This window comes from Dermacentor silvarum, chromosome 7 (genome assembly GCF_013339745.2).
Source record: "Dermacentor silvarum isolate Dsil-2018 chromosome 7, BIME_Dsil_1.4, whole genome shotgun sequence".
Taxonomy (NCBI): domain Eukaryota; kingdom Metazoa; phylum Arthropoda; class Arachnida; order Ixodida; family Ixodidae; genus Dermacentor; species Dermacentor silvarum.
Window position 1 is genome coordinate 135,898,448 of NC_051160.1, and position 18,998 is coordinate 135,917,445.

The window sequence follows — 18,998 nt, forward strand, 5'->3', positions numbered from 1 at the left end:
ATTGGCAATGTATCATCCGCATGTGGCTAGTAGAGTACCTTAATGAACAGTGGTTTGTTTTTATAAGGCCGCCATTGATACGGCACTTCGCACCTAAACAGTAATAAATCTGGCATATTTAGGCTGTCTTGCAGTAGAAAAAAAATCATTTTCAAGCAACATATTTAATAACAGACCATGCATTGCCTTCGCATTACAAAATTTAAGGAAACCATAATTGTAATCGGAAAATCTGCTACACAGCATTTTTAGCTCAGAGAACTCTATTTACATTTGAAAAAAAAATGATTTAGGTGAGAAAAAAATTTTCTTGCTCAAGGAATCTTGTTGAGGAGCGAAAACTCATCTTGATGCTCCTGGATCAAACCTTATTTAAAGCAAGTTCATGTGTGAAACATACGGTGTATCAGTATATCAAAAATGTGTGCCAGTCAAGCTTTATATCGACTTTCCAAATCAGCTTTTCACAATGATTTGCCATGACATTGGTGTACAAAATAACAGGGTGTTTCTTGTGTGCGTGCTCTACTTCCCTAATATACCTTTGCAATATATATATATATTTTTCAAGGCCACCAAAACTAGAATTTTTGTACCTGAAATTTAATATTGAAAATTTATTCCTTTAAGTGGCACCAAACAGGCAGTTTTAGGGTTACCATATATACAGGTTGTTTCAGTTAACTTAAGCTAAACATTAAATAAATGCAAATGCTACGTAGCTGGACAGAACCAAGGTAATGTTGTTCGCCGTCGCTTGGAGATACTCAGACTATTTTGTGTACTCGGCCTAATTCGATAATTAGACCTAATTATTTATTCAACTTCTCAATTATAATTAGATGAAAAGTGTCAATGAGTAAATTGTAGAGCAACATGAGAAACTCCCAATACAGCTTTCTGTTGCTCAATACGTGCAACATAAAATGGCTTTTTCCGAGCGTGAAAGAAGCCCGTGAATATACGCAAAATTTTCGTCCGACTGGCCGCTCGAGGCACTTTATGTGTATTCGCGGGCATCTTTCATGCTCGGAAAAACACTTTTGTGTTGCACGTATTGAGCAACAGAAAGCTGTATCGGAAGTGTCTCATGTTGCTCTATACAATCTTCTAATTGACACTTGTCATCTAATTATAATAGTTGAGAAGTTGAATAAATAATTAAGTCTAATTAGGCGGAGTCCAAAATATAGTCTGAGTATCCCCAAGCGACGGCAAACAATATTACTTTAGTTCTGTCCACCTACGGAGCATTTGCATATTTTTAAAGTTTGTCCCAAGTTAACTGAAACACCCTGTATATAGCACAGATTTGATCAGTTATATTTAAAAAAACATTTTTGTAGGAAATGTAAATTTTCATGTACTTACAAATGTAGTTGGTGATTGCACATTTTAGGTTGTTATGTATGTATTATGTAGTTATGTATTCTAGCATGGAATAAATATATTTACTTTCCTTGAAAATGCAGTTTCATATATGTCTTGCTGGTTCGTATTGCATTTTATATGGATATGTAAAGCGTAATAATCATTGATGTAGATATACACGCTCGGAAGTTATAGTTTGCTAGGTTGCATTTGTGCAGTGAAGACAGGTTTGACCCTGAATTACTAATATTTATTGTCATCCACACGTATAAATGTTGTGTACGCCTATCGAAACTTCAAGCTTGGCTATCGGACGCCGTGCTTGGTAGCTGAACTTGATTGAACCTTCTGGCACACACGAGTTATGCCTGGATCGCTCCATATAGTCGTAATTCAAGGTAAGTACAGCTGAGCCTGCCTTCCCTATACTGTAGAAATAAAGGATGTACACCCTTTCAACACCTATGAAAATGGGTGTTAATGAGGACTAACACCCTAACACCCTTCATAATTTTTGCTGGACACCCTTCTTCTAGGGTGCTATAATAGCACCCAACTGTAGGGTGTAGGGAACAGCACCCTTAGGGTGTCCGTCTGGCGACAAACTGATTTACACCCTTAAGGGTGTTAAAATGTTTAGTGTGTAGGGCGACACGCCGTCGTCCACAGGGGGATCAGGAGAGACGTCGATGTACGTCACGGCTAGATCTGGTAGGCGAATGTCCTCGGCGAACACAGCCGATGACATTGACGACACATTTTGTGCCCAGTTTTGGTTTCGAGGAGTCTGCCAAAGGGAACTAATTGTTCGCGTAGCTCCCACATGAACTTCGCTATTTAAACTTTCATCGTTGGTATAGGTAGTGTCGAGGACAGGGCACCAAAGTACTCATCTGCTGTTGATAATTAGAAAGTTAATTACCATATCTTCGCTAATTGCACACGTAAATGCGGAAATTGCTCTGTATCTAGAGGCCGCGAATCCGTACGCTCGAATGGTAAACATAACGTGACCACGATTTATATTTCTCTAATTTAAAAAATTTGGTGCAGCTAAAGAAACACCCTGTATGTGAATCATTACTTAGTATATGACGACAGGTATAATTAGCCTTCTCAGCTACATGTTTGCGATTTCCATTCAGTTTATCTGCACATCTTACGCTTTTACAAACGCTGGCATGAAAATGATGAAAAAGGAAATCTAAGAGGGTTTAAAGGCGGGCTCGTTGGCATTTGTTCATGATAGAAAACAGCGCTAAGCTCGTCCTGTCATCTCAGTGCTCGTCTGTGTTTTTAGCGCTGTTTTCTACCGTGGATGAACAACAAGGTGAAGCCGCAGACAAGACCGTCCCGTATCCGCCCCTTTGACGCGTATCTAGCCAATGATATTCACACAATCTCTCCCTTTCTAATTGCTCGTCGCCATTTGTTGCGCCACCTAATTTTAGCCACAAACTGCAATAACGTTTTGCCCGTAATATGAATAAGACAATCATGATGAACTGAAGCTATTAAGTGGCAGCTGTGGAAACAACACCTTGAGAGATTTGGAGTGTAATATCGATAATAGCGCGAACTCTCTCGCAGGCCTGATGAAACCACCATTAGCGCCGCTCCGAGTAATGTCATTGTAGGATGTTCGCACTTTCGGCAGAAAAAATCAAACAGTCGTGGTCGGTAACTACGGTCTGTGCGCCTACAGAATGAGCATTGAAATTAGCACATATATCAGCGTTGACTTTTCTATGACTCACCAGTAAGCACTTACGACCATCGGCCTAATAGTTGCTACTAGTAGAATCAGTTGTAAATGGTGATATGAGTAGCTGGTCGGCGTAGCGCTCGAGATGGCGGGCATCCTGGCGAATCAGAAAGATGATCTGGCAGAGCCAAAAGCCATGTATCTTTAGCGCTTCTCTAAAGCCGCGTTGTCGAGTCTGATTATGGGAACGAATGCACGGTTGATATAGTGGCAATGTCGTTGGCCTAAACTCAAAGTTAGACGGCCAAATGCCGATTTTGTCTCAATATATTTATGCGCAAAATGCGAGCGCAGTTTTCCTGGTCGCGAATGGGGCCGCCAGAATGACTGCGCTCAATACTTTTGTTTTGTCTTTTCTGCAGTTCCAATTTTATTGTGGTAGGTAATGTAGAGTGCGCACATTGTCTTGTTTTAGACGGGAATCATCCTCTTGGTTGCTTTGGCTAAATAGTTGTTGAAACTGAGAGCAATGCCAACAAATGTGTTGGTCGTTTTTGGAAAGTTGTATTGTTAGCAGAATTCCAAGCAGTTCCGGTGAATCTTTATCTACGGCTGTGTGCACCAAGTAGCCAGGTCGTAGTAGAAGTGCTGTTTCTATGCGAAATATTCCGGGGACCCCATTTCAATTCGACTGCCAGCGTTAATGCAAATATAATTGAAGCAGTTCACTGACAAATCGTACTGCTGAAGAGACCTTAAGATTACCATCTTAATAGGAACAAGTAGGATGAGAGTTTTCATCGCATAAATGCACGTATTTACCCCAGTGCCCCCAAATAGCCCAGCATATACATCTTCGGACGATACATGGAAATCACAATAAAGACATCCTGTCAATCACAGCCAATTTTCTCCCGCTGGAAATGAAATATTGGGATTCAGCATGTCTGGCATCGAATGAACTATGCCACGGGGCCATTACGTAGGTGTATTTTCCAGGTGTAATTTTTTTTATTTACAAGCGATAAGAGCGGGCATTCTCAATTTTATTACGCTAACATGCACCCGTAGAGTGTACTAACCGCAAGTCGATAGATAGTATGAACGATGATGACATGGCGACATCAGCCCTGAAATTGTTTTGCATATCTTTTATTGAAGGGCGGGGAATACAATAACAAACATGGACGCGTCCAAAAAAAAAATGGCGAAGTGTGTGTTATGAGCCAAGAAAGAAGCAGGGAGAAGAAGAAAAAGAAGATTTGAAGAGGGCAATAGAGCACGAGGAGACTATTGAAGAGATGAAGAAAGAAGTGAGAAAATACGAAAGTGTCCGATAAAAAAAAAGAACAGAAAGTTTAAAAGAAGACGAAGTGGAAAATGTACGTGCGGCTAGGTGGCAAAGGCTGAGAAAGGACGCGTAGCTGAAGAAAAGGGCCCAGCTACGCTCTGGGACTACGACGGGAAGAAGGAGCCGGAAGCCAGAGAGGACGGGTGGATTGCGGAGACGGCGGCAACCCAGCGGAAGCTGTTCTTCGGCTGCCGCGGCCACGACCCGCGAGCTGAGTGGACGACGTCCCACCGGAAGCCGCAGCTACAGGCTGACGGCACCGTTTACCGGATTACCTGTGGCTACAATCCGCAGGCTAGCGGAGTTGACCGCGCGATCCAGGCGCGTCAGGCACCCCACCGTCCTGACCTCCTGACCATCTCAACAGTGGCCAGAACGTCGGACACAGCAACGTCGAGTCTGCGACACATCGGCGGGCTCAACGACATGTCGTCGGAAGCCGCGACGATGAGGTGACGTGGCCATGTCGGTGAACTGAATGTAAATATTTTGGACTTATCAATTCGAGATAGCTGAGGACTTTGGGGAACTTCTAGAATTAACTCGTGCATTAAATTGGTTGTATTGTGCTGTTGTCTTTGCCGTTTGTTTTTACGATTAAAAATGTTTGTCTTAAACGTACGACTGGACCCTGTCTGTCTTCAGCCTACCGAAAGTCGTGACAGTGTGCTAAGACTTCTGACGGCAACAAAATGATTACTCCTCTATAAGCACCGACTTGCGTTATCGGAAGTACGGGTGATAATAATATGCTGAGATGGTACCCACTTATCCCCACGAAGTATGAGTGAAAACAAGTGTTCCGTGACATCAGCTAGATGTTTCCGTATTTTGACAAATACCCATCCCCAGACAACAATTCCAATACATTTAAAGAAGATAAATTTCCCCCACCTCACACGCTTTCTATACGCATTATGGAAACAGGCACCGTACGATCAAGAATATTCTAAGTGAAGGGGCACAATAATGATACGAAATATGCATTCCCCGACCGCCTACTAAGGACAAACAAATATGCGAGTACATTGTGCTCAATGAAACAGGCTGGATGATATACTAAAGGACTCGGTGACGATAGTCCAGCTACACTGTATACGATGCAGTCCTGCGCCTAGACTGATTTTGCGAACATCGCAAAGTCAAGTGCCAGCGAAAGGAAATATGGTGATATTGTTTGTTACCGCAGTCTCTCATTGCCGTAATTTACAGCTTCCTTGTCCTCTAGTTTTATTCAAGAGTGTTCGAAAAGGCCGTCATCGAAAGCATCAAGTCTTTTAAGTGCGACGCGGAATAAACCGGAGCTTCAAGTTCATAACGTCCCGCATACCAATACGGGGATCGTCCAAGTCGTACTGCAGTGGCGTTTCGAGAAGCACGCGAAACTTTTGCAGCACGAGCGTAAGAAACAGAAAAATCTCAAGTGTGGCGAAGGCTTCTCCAGGGCATGATCTCCGTCCTGCAATATCAGAAATAGGGCATGAAAGAGTTCGCCACGAGGTAATAAAAAGAACAAATACATAGCTAGAGTTGTGTGTTCTACAGCACTAGCAGATCAAAACGGAGCTTGGGATCACTCACGATCTCTGTTTTGGAATTTTGCCTTTGCTCTCCTAATGTGAGAAAATGTGCTCGAACTACTTACTGCCCATTGACGTCAGCTGTCCTAAATGAAAACAAGTTGTATCTGACTTTGGAATAGAGGCTGTGATGCGAAATTTCTATTGGCAAATGCAAATTGCACCCCACATATGTGCATGTTATTTGAATTTTTGCTAAAATAATCGTATGAAAGTAAACAGAACGCAGTCGATGAACTTACCAACAGAAAATGGCATCCAGTACGGTGGTTTTTGGGACAGGATAGAACCGTCCTTGTTCAGAAATCGGCAGGGATTGAAGCAGTATGGATCCTTCCAATATGAGGTATCGTTGTGAACGGCCCACATATTGAAGACTACCACGGTATCCTTCGGGATGAACACACCTTGCGCCACGAGATCGTCGCTTGTTCTGTAAAACGTGCAATTTATGATACACTTTAAGCCAGTAACAAAACGAAAAACTATTTAAACTGTTTATTATCACACTCTTTGGACGTCGAGACCGGGAGCCCTTTTTTTAAATGCGACGCATTTCTTGGCGAACATTTGCCACTTTGACAGTATATCTATCTATCTATCTATCTATCTATCTATCTATCTATCTATCTATCTATCTAGCCGCCTACGTCTTGGTGCTCTCATGGTCGTTTCGTTCACTTGGTAGGTACCAAAATTGGCATAGTATGACAAGAGTGCATGGCGAACATAAATGATAGGTCAGGACATGAATATCATGGCATCTGTGTCATGTAGGTCATGAAACAGCCGCCTACGTCTTTGTTCTCTCATAGTCCTTTCGTTAACTTGGTGTGTACTAAAATTGGCACAGCAAGACAAGAGTGTATGACAAACATAAGTGATAGGACATGACATGAATATCATGAAATGTAAATCATGAAACAGCCGCCTTCGTCTTGGTGCTCTCATGGTCGTTTCGTTACCTTGGTGTGGAACTGGATTGGGTTCGGACATGGGTACTAAGTGAAGGAAACACTGAAGGATGATGGTAGAAGTCATATCACCAGCATGACTCAGCAAAAATGAAAATGACCCAGCGAAAAATTATTAACGCTCAGAAACCATTAAAATGAGTTCGGAAATGGGTACTAAGTGAAGGAAATACTAAAGGATGATGGTATAAGTCATAGTCGTGAGCATGACTCAGCAAAAATGAAACTGACTCGGCGAAAAATGATTAACACTGAGAAACCACTGAAATGAGTTCGGGCATGGTACTAAGGGACGGAAAACAAAAGGTTGACGGTAGAAGCCATAGTCATGAACACCACTCCGCAACAATGAAAATGAATCAGCGAAAATGATTAACACTCAAAAACTAGTGAAATGGGCTAGGACGTGGGCGCTAAGTGAAGGAAACACTAAAAGATGATGGTAGAAGTCATAGTCTTGAGCATCACTCAGAAAAAATGACAATGATTGAGCGAAAAATCGTTAACAATCAAAAACCACTGGAATGGGTTCGAACATAAATGATAGGTCATGACATGAATGCCATGACATGCGTGTCATGTAGATCATGAAACAGCCGCTGTATCTTGGTGATCTTATGGTCACTCCATTAACTTGGTTCATGAACATTAGCTCTCTGCACTCTCCTTCGCATAACATCGATTCCCACCGGGCGTGGGATCTGCTGGCTTTTTTTAAGTTTGGAAAAGCATAAACACATCTGTATTGTTATTATCGAGATTCACAAACTCCGATCAGGAGATGGCCTTCTGACTGTTCATTCCTGATTTTCTACGCCTACTTTAGCCACCGATGTTTCAACAGTCTGTTCTGTTCGTGAGCACTAATTATCGTAACAATCTGTGAATACGCATTTAGAAGGTAAAGACGCTACATCTTTTATGCGGTAAGTATGAAATTAAAACGTATTCTATTATTGTTGTTCCTAAAAAAAACAGTTTCACTAAAAGCAGAGTTTTTGCTTCCCCGGAGACCAGTGTCTTTCTTTTTAACAAACGTCGGGTAGAGGGGCCACCGCTGCCCTTCACAGGGTCCACTATACTTCGGTAAGTGCCAACGACGCACTTAGCGAGCGTTGCTATGAGACGGAGCGTTCCAGTCTTGGTGAACAAATCCAGGAAGCTCTCAACTCGTACTCTGCTTGTGGAATCACAGCAGGAGTTGTGTCGACTAGCGAATAAGTCGCGGTTAACAAGGACGTGCTGACTTCCCAGGATTTGACGACCAACGATATTGCCGAAGCCACAAACGACGGAAAGCAAGTGAAAGTGAACGAACGGCACCAATTGGGAGGTGCCTGAAGACGAACCTACAATTTTGACGACAATAAGAGATATGCCAACTGCCGGATGTTAGCTATTCTACACAATTTGGTTATAATAGACAATATAGCTGGCCTCCTGCTCGTGACCTCATTGAGCCCAAGGCAGGGTAGCAAAAAAAAGTGGGCAGCTTGCACTAGTGGTGCAAGGCTGGAGTAAACAGCAGATCTGGTGATGGACCAAGCTTCTTCCAGGTTTTACTAGGTTTGGCTGTGTTTTGCTAGGAAATGCTAAGCGTTGTAGGCACGGTATTCCGAATCGGCTCACCGCCGATGCGCAGATTCTCGCTTGGCCCCATGGCGCGCTTCAAGATGAGCGGCTTCTTCTTCGGGTGTCCGGATCTTCTTTGGCCATCCCATGTCAAGGGTACATATACTAGCCCCAGAGTAAACGAGAGTTGTGCCGCCGTCGTGGCGACTTCGAGCTTTATCTCCCCGGTGACGTCACGGCCAAGCTGCACCTCTAGACTTGCCGAGGCGTGGCTGGTGGAAACGTGACCAGCTGTTGCCGACGCCACCCAGTTCCCCCGGTGCCAACGCGGGAAACGGAGAAACGCGGGCGGTGTCGGCAGCAACTCTGCGCGTTGTCTCGTTGATGCTGCTACAGTTTCTTTCTCTCTCTATCTAGCTCTCATTTTCTATTTCCTTCTCCCGAGCATTTCGCGCACCACGTGCATGCTCTCCTTCCCTCTCCTTAACGTGCCATCTCCAGGCAACACTTGGACGGAACGGAGGCGATGCGAGGCACACGCAAATCCACGAGGAGGTTGCTAGGCAATGCAGTGACGTCATATCTCGGCGAGGTTTTGCGGCCGGGGGCACTTTTTACGGTTCGCTAGAACAGCTTCGCTGTTAAAAGCAAGGATGTAGTTAGGAAAAGATGGTGGCAAGGACAGTGGGCCCAGCTCGTGCACTCCTCTTTCATCCGCCATCGCCTGTGGCTAAAACAAGATGTGTAGGGAAGCGCACTTGCACAATTCCACATATCTGGTAATTATAGGTAATCGATCCATGCGATGGCCTTCAGGTTTACCGATCGCTACCTACCGCGAAGCATATGCAGTGAACCTGGATGCCATAAGGTCACCTGCAGACGAGTTTACCTTGGGATGAATTATGCAGAAGCACATTAGTAACCACTTTGACCAAGTACCCATTGAATTCATGTTAAAGCTTTTCACTGACTGAACGTGCTTAGCCTGCTCTATTTAAACAGTTGGTTACGTGCTGTTTATAATGAATTGACCTGGGTAACGAAAACTTTTGGAGGTCCGATGCGCTTTCCCATAAATGCCATTGAATTATTTTAACAAGAATGTACGACGCACTTATGTGTTCGAGGTTGAACTAAAAAGGTGGCGCTAGAGACTTACACTCTCACTGCTCCAAGTGGCGATAGCGTTTTCCACCGGTCCAGCTCCCAGATGCACGCTAGAGTGTACGGCATCCGTTGTCGGTCTTCCCATGTGGGCGCCCTCTCAGTGCCAACTACTTCGTCAATCTCCTGTTGAACGCGAGCCTGTACAGTGTCTGGCCGCGCGGAGAAGTTTAGCAGGTGCCAGTGAATCGCAGAAGTAGTAGTGAATGTTCCACCGATCACCAAGCCCATCACGCTTCCCACGAGAAATCTGTCTGCAGAAGGAAGCGAGCTCATTCGTAGATTACTGTGCCCACATTATTGTTACGTGTATCTGATTTACAAGAATATATACAATATATTTACACGTAGGCTAACGTTGGCCAAGATGGCCACCCTATACCAATCAGGAACACGTATTCCTCCTCTTCAGTGCAGCCCCACTGTGGTGGTTGTTTTTTTTTTATTCAAGTACCCTAAAGGCCCGTAGCGCATTACATAGGTATGGTACAATAAATCAGTAAATAACAGTAGACGCATTCAAACAGGTAATGCTTGTTAAAATAAAAACACGAACAGAAAGGGAAAAAAATCAAAGAGAAACCGTAAAAGCTGTTACAACAACACATCCTAAACTTTCAAGTCACCTATTGCCATTAAAAGGGGTGTAACACAATATCAAGGTTACTTAGAATGAGTAATTAAAAAGAAATACCCTTGTTAAAATAGGTGCAGACAACAGCAAATACAGCATGTAACAATAAAAAAAATTTAAATACATGTAAAATAATAAGAATAAGAAAATAAGCAGTACAAGGAACTTGGTGCTCACCTAAAACAAAGCCAGGTGCGCAAGGAGCATCAAAATATGTTGATGAAAAAAAATGAAGTGACAAAAAAAAGCACTAGACCACAATGGCGCCTTGAACGAGGGCACTCAACGACAATCTCGATGCAGGAAAACAGCGATGTGGACTTGACAAGTCACATCAATGTCAATCTACAGCTGAAACAACTCCAACAGGAGAGGCTCCTCAGCCTACTATAATCATTTACCAACTGTTTCGCCACCACGTCGAAGGTCAAGTAGACCACTCTAACCAAGCACAGAATCATCACTGAACCGACCGTCCAACCTGTTCGCCAACACGCTTACCGCGTGTCACAGAGAGAACTGGGTGCTAATCGTCATCAAGTTAAGCAAATGCTGGATGATGATGTCATTCAACCATCGACAAGTCCTTGGGTATCACCTGTTGTACTAGTTAAGAAGAAAGACGGTTCACTACGATTCTGTGTAGATTATCGCAAACTGAACAAGATCACGAAAAAGGACGTTTATCCACTTCCTTGGATTGATGACTCCTTGGATCGTCTGCGGCATGCCCGTTACTTTTCTTCAATGGATCTACGTAGCGGGTACTGGCAGATTGAAGTTGACGAACGGGACCGGGAAAAAACGGCGTTTATAACACCGGACGGCCTCTATGAATTTAAGGTCCTCCCTTTTGGACTGTGCTCCGCTCCGGCCACATTCCAACGCATGATAGACACAGTTTTATCTGACCTCAAGTGGCACTCGTGTTTAGTCTACTTAGACGATGTAGTGGTTTTTTCAACCTCGTTTGAGCAACACATCGAGAGGTTTGAGGCTGTTCTCCAGGCCATCCGCACCGCCTGCCTGTCTCTGAAGCCCGAAAAAATTTCACTTTGGATACGAGGAGCTTAAATTTCTGGGTCATATTGTCAGCAGCACCGGTATTTGCCCTGACCCTGACAAAGCCACGGCAGTTGGTTTGTTCCCGATACCGAAGACAAAGCACGATGTACGCCGATTTCTGAGGCTTTGTGCTTATTACCGCCGTTCTGTGCCAAATTTTTCTGAGATTGCCGAACCTTTGCAACTACTCATCAAGAACGACGTGACTTTTATTTGGGGTGTGGCTCAATCCGACGCTTTCCACGACCTTCAGCAACGTCTACAGACACCACCGATCCTTGGTCACTTTGACACAGAGGCCGACACAGAAGTGCCTACTTATGCTAGCAACGCTGGTCTCGGAGCCACACTCGTGCAATTTCAAGCTGGTGTTGAGCGCGTTATTGCCTATGCCTGCCGCACGTTGTCTGCTGCTGAAAAAAAATTACTCAGCAACTGAAAAAGAATGTCTGGCGGTCATGTCGGCTACCCAGAAGTTCCGGCCATACTTGTACGGATGCGCCTTCCGAGTCGTCAGCGATCACCACTCTCTTCGTTGGCTGGCGAATCTCAAGGATCCTTCGGGACGTCTCGCAAGATGGAGCATTCGGCTACAGGAATTTGACATGACAATTGTCTATAAGTCTGGTCAGAAACACACCGACGCCGATTGTCTCTCCCGCGCCCCCGTCGAACCCGCACCAACAGATACTGACGAGGACTGCGGTTTTCTTTGTAGTCTTCCATCTCTAAACCTAGCTCAACAGCAACGCCAGGATTCAGAGCTGCAACCCCTGATTGAATACCTTGAACGACGCCGCCAACAACCCCGGCGGCAGTTCGCGCGTCACGTGTCCTCTTTCTGCCTACGCAGCGACATCCTCTACAAGCGGAACTTTCATCCCACGGAAACCGTTTTTCTACTCGTTGTTCCCGCTTCTCTCCGCGACGACATTTTACGTGCATGCCACGACGAACCCACGTCCGGGCATCTTGGTTTCACGCGTACTGTGGCAAGGATCAAGAAGAAGTACTACTGGCGAAACTAACAAAAAGCGTGAAGCAGTACGTCCGAACTTGTCGTGATTGCCAACGTCGCAAAGTTCCACCAATGAAACCAGCCGGTCTGCTTCAGCCTGTACGACCTCCTTGCTCAGCTTTTGAACAGGTCGGGCTGGATTTACTCGGCCCGTTTCCCAAGTCTTCAGCTGATAACCGCTGAATTGTTGTCGCCACCGATTACTTGACCAGATATTGCGAAACCCAAGCCGTTCCGCGATCTACTGCTTCGGATGTGGCCAACTTCTTCGTCAAAAATATCGTCCTGCGACATGGTGCTCCAGCTGTCGTCATCACAGACAAGTGGTACGGCCTTCACCGCGCAGTTGGTCAGAGATGTCCTGCAGCTGAGTGGTACAACGCCCAGGATCCGGAGACCAGGATGTCCCAGGATCACGGAGTCTGGTAACTATAACGTACGTTGTGGTTGGCGCCGCAGGTGTAGGTGGCGACGGGGTGTTTCCATCGGAAGCCATGGCTGAGAAGACGACGGTGCGGCCGCTTCGGAGCTCCGTGGCGAGGACGGGGAACGTTCCACCTCCACCACAATGTTGCGCGAAGGACGAGTCAGTAAGACGAGCAACTATTTACAGGTTGCCCTTAAACAGTGGTTGCAGCGCTGACCGGTTAGATTCACAGCGCGCGTGCCCAGCTCGTTCTTCCCTTTCCTTTCTCGAGTAATGGCGCCAGCGTGCCTCGTTCAAACAATCAAATACCACACGCGTGTAGTAACAGGAAGAATGTATCGCAAAAAACAAGAAAGTTGCCGTGTATAGCTATACCATGGAGCGCACCCATGGTTCCCACGGTTTTCCAGCTACGAATTTCAACACATCACCAATACAAAATAGCGTTTGCTTCATGTAGGAGATATTGGCACTCCACGTGAGGTCACAATTCACAAATACCAACTGTTCGCGGGAATATATCTACTTGGAATGAACTCTGAAGACGGCTCAAGTTTTGTGATTCCCGCAAGAGTGCATTTTGTCGCATATTTCGTTTCACTTTTCTCAAAAGTGGTGTGAAATTCAGAAAATGTCAGAAATAGTCATGCCTTGAGGACCCACTGACCTCAAGTCATCAATCACCACGTGCACCCTAAAGTGTTCACAATCAAACGCCTTATAGCAAAGTGTTTGGGACTACCTGAATTATTTGTTATAAAGGTGTCTTCATTGAAAAGGTCACACACCGTACCACTCGTAACAGAGCAGACTAAAAGTGTTCAACAAAGGTAAACCTTTTGTACTATAATTCAACAGAGACCTAATGAAATTACTCGTAAATTTTTATTTCTTTGATCACACTTTAGCTGAAATACTACTAATGCAGCAACGCAGTAGTGACATAAAATATAGCTGCAGGTCGTCGAATGGTGCTACCGCCTCCCTTTCCGTCAAAGTTATGGATCGTTTACAGGATTTTCATTACTATTGCCTTAGTTAATATTCCCGTCCTTTCTACCCTTGATGGCCCCGAAGACGTCGTTGGCTGTTAGTTAATATCGCATCCTTACGTCATCATCAACTACGAGGTATATGCCAGCTTTCGCAGCAGCTTATGTGTTGCAACAATCAGTGTTCTGGTTGAGCGATCCCTAGAGCAGCGCGGTAGGACAACATATACTTCGGCAAACTCGTGCAGTGTTTCGCTTGCGGTGCCGCAAGCGCTAGCGCGCCTTAGTGAAGTCTGGAGGGTAGCGGTGGCACCGCTACATGACATTCATTATCATGCAAGAAATCAGCTGTTGGGAACGCCTAATTTCATTTGTCGTACAGGCAAATTCGTTGTGGTCTTCGTTGTAAAGGCGTCCATTGCCAATCATAGAAATTTCGTCGTGACAAACTCAATCCTTGGTTATGCAAGTTTTATCGTTGTAGAAGCGTTAGATTGTATATCTTGCTTGTCAAAACAAACGGTAGAATCAATGCATGCCTAGTAGACATATGTATTAAACATGTGACTTACACTGGAACGTTTGATCACCTTCCCGTTCTGCCTTTTCTATCCTTTCAGTGTAGTAATGAATAAAGTCCTTGACTGGCCTCTGGTCCCACGTGGATTTGTAGTCCTCGATTTGTTTTCTAGAAAAAATATTGTAAAACAATTTCTCATTATAAGCTCATGCTGTGCCTTTCTTAAACAAGGCACAAAGCGCTCACCTAAATAAAACATGTCGTCAGGCTCTTACCCTGGCTTAATAACATGTCATGAGCGATTATGCATCTTTTTTCAAGTATTTCGTCACAAATATAATAGCATCAAAAAGGCAGAGCCAGTGAAGTTCCCGTCTACGCTGGTAATCTACTGTTTGACGCACTCTTCATTAGGTTTTTTTATGGATTTTCAAATACCGACTCTAAGCATTATGACGCCTAGAACAACGCGCATATCACTGTAATTGCTTGTAGTTCTCGCAATTAAAAAGCTTCTAAGCCAATATAATTTCATTTTTGTTATACACTTTGTTTTATCGCGTTATTAAGCCAGTATATTTGAGTATCTGAAACACCAGAGGATAGTTAGTCCAGTTTTGATGGCGCTACCAGATAGTAAAGTCTATTACTGTTGTGCTCGCTCTCTACCTTGCAGCGCGAATGTTTCTTGTTGATGATTTTTTCGCCACGCAATTGTTATTCACTTGGCAATAATTATATTGCAGTGGCGCACCGACGGGGGGGGGGGGATTCGGGGGTTGTAAGCCCCCCCCCCCCCCTGAGGCCGACTGAAACCCCCCGCCCCCCTTTTGTTTAACCCCTTTTCTTTCCTTACGCATTTGAGTACTGCAACTAAGATGAAAGGCGCGCAATCATCTGCACACTCGCAAAAAGCGCATGTTTTGTCAATTTTCCGTGAAGAAATCGAAATTAGTGCTGTTTAGATGGCATTGGCAAACTGTCACCCCCCCCCCCCCCTGGCAGAGGTCCTGGGTGTGCTACTGCTATATTGAAAATACTACCCAGAAGATTTTAGTTGTTTAAGATACGCACATGTCACGTTAAGCTTTTTTCAGTCCTCTAGAACCAAAAAATCCCCCATTTCGGGGAATTCAGTTATGATCCCGTGACAAAACATCCGGCAAGCGCGGCGTTACCACCGTGGCTAAGCGCCTCTAGTTCCTTACTGCCGCAAACATGAAGGAAAGAAATAGTGGAAAACAAAGCGTAAAGTTGAGGTGCAACTGCAGGTGGTGCTATGCAATTGGAACGGCGCATTAATGACAACCTTCGGCGTGGGCGTTGACTGTGTGCATGAAACTATTCAGGAGAAAAATATCAATATCGCAGTTTCACCCCAAAGGCGAACCAGCAATTGCGACAGCAAATTAGTTGAGAGCTACACGGAGTAAGGGTAGTAGTTTTATGGGCTCTATATACTTGGACACATTCGCTTACTAACTGCATTAACAAGCATGGTGTCAGCGCGCACAAGCAAACATGAATAGATCACACTCGATGACCACACACAATCGCTGTCAAAACTCTGGCGTGAGCAAGCGCGAGCCGCAGCGAGCAAATGTTCGTGCTGTCTATCGCTTCAACGAAAACTGAGCGGCGAAAGCACAGCGCATACACAGGTAGGAGCCGTCTTGCAGATCGCTTTCCAGATACGGTGCGCGCTACCGCCGTCCCGCACTGCCTTTCCGTTTGTCTCCTTTCGTCTGCGAAATTGGAGGGGCGGAATCTTATAATGGTTCCGAAAGCGAACCGGTTCGCTTGCCCTCAAGTGATTGGTTGGAACTTTCGACGGGACACAGGGGTGGTACTGCAAATTTTGAACACGTCATGAATCTGTCAATCATGTTCACAGCGAACCGGTCGTCGGCCATGACTGGAACCGGCGAAGTAGTAGTCCGCTTTGGGTTTCGTTGCTGTGGCTTTGCTGCTTGCTTGCAACGTTGGCCGCGCGCGCAGGCCGTGCCACCTCTGAGACTCAGGGGCGGTGTGTGCGCGCGCGCGTTATCTCTGAGGTACGACTACATACACATGAAAACATGGCGGCGCCTCTCATTTTTTTACTCGGGTTGCTCTCCCGGACCCGTCAACGACTGGAGGTGCCAGAAGCGTTTTAAGAGCTTACAGATGATGAATTGAGGAGGAGATGAGTCCGTCAAAGGGAACCGTCGGATGGCTTTGCGACATCATAGGGTAAAGAACCAACTTACAAAATTTCCGCACAACTGATGGTGATGTGGCTATTTCCTTTGATTCGAGTGGTTACAATTTTTAACACGTGTATTACCTCCTAGCGACGAACAGTTAAGCAAATGTTAATATTATATTGCCCAATCTACAGTAAATGATTATGTCCGACACGCGACGATACTTGAAAACTTTCAGGACAATATTTAAGTAATAGTTCATATTATTGAACAAGAAGAAACATTCCGCAATTCCTCGATTACCTCGCCATATAATGACGCACACTTCAATCAATCAATCAAATTTTGTCCTGTCTCGTTCTCTGAAATAGAGAAGGCGACAGGACTAAAAGCTCGCATGCTTGACAGAGGTCCTGCTCCCCTTTCAACTTAGCAGTATAGCAGACCAACGACCAATGGTACTTTTTCACACAAACAAAAAACACTAGGTAAGAAGCAGCGCTATTTATTGCGCTACAAAAGAAACTAGCAACAACGCTAAAAGAAACAATTTATAAGTGCATGCGGTATCATCACATAAACCTGTCCGGAAAAAAATGTTTAATAACCATATTTGAATGCTCTAAAAGGTCAAACATTTCTTGATTTAACTTATTTAATAACACTGGCAGAGTATCAGAGATAGATTGTTCCGTGTAATATGCTCTAGGTGTCGGAACTAACCACATTTTAAATGCGAATGCATTTCTTAGTCGGGGCATGTCAGGCGTCTGTCGGTCTCCGCGCGCCCGCCGGTGTTATCTCTCCGCTCTCACTCCCTCTCCCATAGCAACAGCTGCGGGCGGGCGCGCTTATCCTCGCCCCTAGCAACCGGAGCCAGTGCTGCGGGCGGAGTAGCGGACAGTGAGTGGAGAGGAGGAGCGCGCTCTGGCGTGTGAGGGCGCTCGCTTCGCAGGAACTCGGCGGAGCTCCCGCGTGTGTGGAGAGAGTGTAGGAGAGGGTAGGTACAGTGCTTCGCCGCTCCTTCTCTCGCCGTTCGCTCTCTCTCCTCCCTGCGCCCCACTGTCCCGTTCGCTCGCTCGCACGTTTATAGAAATGGAGTGAAGCGCGCGCCTCCCTCTCGACCGTTCGCTGGCTGGGCGCCTCTCAAGGCGATGGCAGAAGTCGGTGAACCGATCGGTCCGCCTGATCGCATGCGGACAAAGTACTCTGTGCAGTGTGCCTCCGCCGAGCCCGACAAGTGTCCGACTACCATTCACTGAAGTTGCGTTGATCTCGCCTTTACCCGAAACTGCGACGTGCGCATGCTTCTCAAAGACCCTTTGACTGTACACTTTAGCGACCACAAGGCTGTGATTATGGCTGCCAGGTACAATGACAACACAAACAGGTGCTGATGAATGTGTAAATAAATGGTTACGGTACAAATCCTCGTCTCGTCATTAATTTACGCCATTAAACTTACTACGCCGTGTACTCTAGGCGCAGAAATGCATTCGAATTTCCTCACGATTCCCTTCGGGGAGGTGGGGGCAATTTTTTTTTATGTCTGGTCTGCGGAATATGGGCGTATTTTGCAAGTTATGCCAGATGACCAATATGATTTTCATCATTTCGTGAAGAGGATTTGAAGCTCATTAAAAGTCTGTAATTGTATAAGACAGAGACTGGTAATATTTCATATTTAAAAAAAAGGTCACGTGTTGGGAAACAGTACGGCACACCAGCAATGCATCTCACAGCTCTTTTTTGAAGGTTTTTGAAACTTGGACAAATTAGTGATACCCGTAGTACCCCAAACGGTACTACAATATTGTAAGAGGGAGAGAACTTTAACAGGAAGAATGTCGCGCAGGCGTGACAAAACACCAAATGCTGAAGATATTTTTGATCTGATATAATCAACGTGAGAATTCCAACTCAAGTGCTTAGACAAGCCAAGGATTTTGACAGAATTTACTATCTCTACAAGATAATGGCTTAAGAATACATTGAGCAGCCTAGATAATATCTTCTCTTTAGGAATGTATATTACTTATAATGGAGAAATGAAGAACATGACATCCCGGGCTGAGCGATCATCATCCCGAGGAGAAGGCACGAGATCAGCGTTCGAACACTACCACCTTGTTCTCCCTGTGTACTGTTCGGAGCTACCGCCTGTTTCTTGGACTCGCCCAATAAACCTCTTTATATTTGGTAGATCGTGCTGGGTACGCTCATTGCCAGCACCCTTAAACTCCGACCCGCAATGTGTTCACGGCGGTGTATTCAAGACCTATGCAAAATGTACGCAAAATGTACTACTGGCGCGGAATGTTTCGCTTTGTCCGCAAGTATATTCGCGGCTGCCACGAGTATCAGCGACGAAAAAAACCATCGCATCCTGCCGCAGGTTCATTACAGCCCCTTCCGTGCCCAGACGGCCCATTCGAC

The 18,998-nt window shown here is 45.2% G+C and overlaps 1 protein-coding gene across 2 annotated transcripts in view; it reads right to left on the minus strand.

The window, feature by feature from the left end:
- Positions 1-18,998, minus strand: part of LOC119458471 (3-oxoacyl-[acyl-carrier-protein] reductase FabG) — a 463,543-nt gene that overhangs the window by 292,194 nt on the left and 152,351 nt on the right. The window lies entirely within an intron of this gene.